This window comes from Oryctolagus cuniculus, chromosome 2, assembly GCF_051225735.1.
Source record: "Oryctolagus cuniculus isolate XC-2025 breed Fujian yellow rabbit chromosome 2, ASM5122573v1, whole genome shotgun sequence".
NCBI classification, from domain to species: Eukaryota; Metazoa; Chordata; class Mammalia; order Lagomorpha; family Leporidae; genus Oryctolagus; species Oryctolagus cuniculus.
Genome location: NC_142868.1, coordinates 88,119,158 through 88,120,527, shown reverse-complemented (window position 1 = coordinate 88,120,527; position 1,370 = coordinate 88,119,158). Strand labels below are relative to the sequence as shown.

Below are 1,370 nucleotides of genomic sequence, written 5' to 3'. Positions count from 1 at the left end.
ACAGTTTATTGGTTGAACTGGAGGCAGCTGTGTAGAAGCTGTTTCCCTTCTCAGCGCCATATTGTGGGAGAACAGATGCATAGAATAAGTTTTAATTCCAGTAACTTAGTCTAGTCTGAGTTGCTCCCCACAAGTAGCCAGGACTCAAATTGGCCTCCAACGTGGGACGCAAACACCACAGGTGAAGGCTTCAACCGCTGCACAACACTGGCCCAACATGCAATGGTTTAAACATGTTTAGAAAGAGCATACTCCAGTGCCATGGCATCAAACTAATACCAAGTATCAAAATGCTATCTGGAATCCTTATTAAAAATAAAGACTTCATAGCCTCACCCCCCAGCCTACAAAAGAATCAGCATTGGTGCTAGCATAGGGAATTTTATAAAAATATTTCTGATTGACACATAAAATTTTCACATATTTATGGAATACCATATGATAATTAGACACATGTATACCATGTGTAATGATCAAATCAGAGTAATTAGCATTTCCATCTCCTTAAACATTTATCATTTGTATTTGTTGGAAACCTTTAGACTCTTCTAGCTATTTGGAAATAGATCATAAATTGTTGTAGAGTTTAGTCCTGCTGTTGTGCTGTAGACACTGGAAATGATTCTCCCTTTCTGTAATCTTTCTGTAAATCTAACCTTTTCTGTCCCTTTGCCTTCCTAGTCTCTAGTAACCTTACCTGTTCTCCCATGAGATCAACATTTTTAACTGGGAGTTTTTGTTTGGAAACCCTTGACTAACCATTTCTTTTTTATATAGATTTATCTATTTATTTGATACTACACTTGATCTTAGCCAAAAGGCTGAGAAGCGATTATTATCTATTTATTTGAAAGTCAAATTTTCAAAGAGAGAGGGAGAGACAGAGAAAGATCTTCCATCTGCTGTTGCTCTTTGCAGATGGCTGCAATGGTCAGGGCTGAGCCGGGGTCGAAGCCAGAAGCTTCATCCAGGACTCCCTTAGATGCCGCAGGGTCCCAAACACTTGGGCCATCTTCTGCTGGTTTTCCCAAGCCATTAGCAGGGTGCTGGAGTGAAATAGAGTAACCAGGACACAAACTCATACCCATATGGGATGCTGGTGTTGCAAATGACAGCTTTATCCACAATGCCACAATGCCAGCCCCTTAACTAACCATTTCATTTGTTGTCTTTACTGTTAGGGAACCTCTCATGGAGAAAGTAATTGTAGCACCGTTTGAAACAAAGTAACTGTAGTGCCATTTGAAAGAAAGTAACTGCGCAGTAGCGCAGCTTGAAAGAAAAATAGAAAGGTAACCACCCTAGCTGGTAAGATTTGAAAATGGACAGCCTAACTAGAGGGCCTAACCACAAACTGTCGTTGCCATGAC

The 1,370-nt window shown here is 40.4% G+C and overlaps 1 pseudogene; it reads right to left on the bottom strand.

The window, feature by feature from the left end:
• Positions 1–694: 694 nt before the first annotated feature.
• On the bottom strand, positions 695–833 carry LOC127490372 (U2 spliceosomal RNA; annotated as a pseudogene).
• Between the last annotated feature and the right edge of the window lie 537 nt (positions 834–1,370).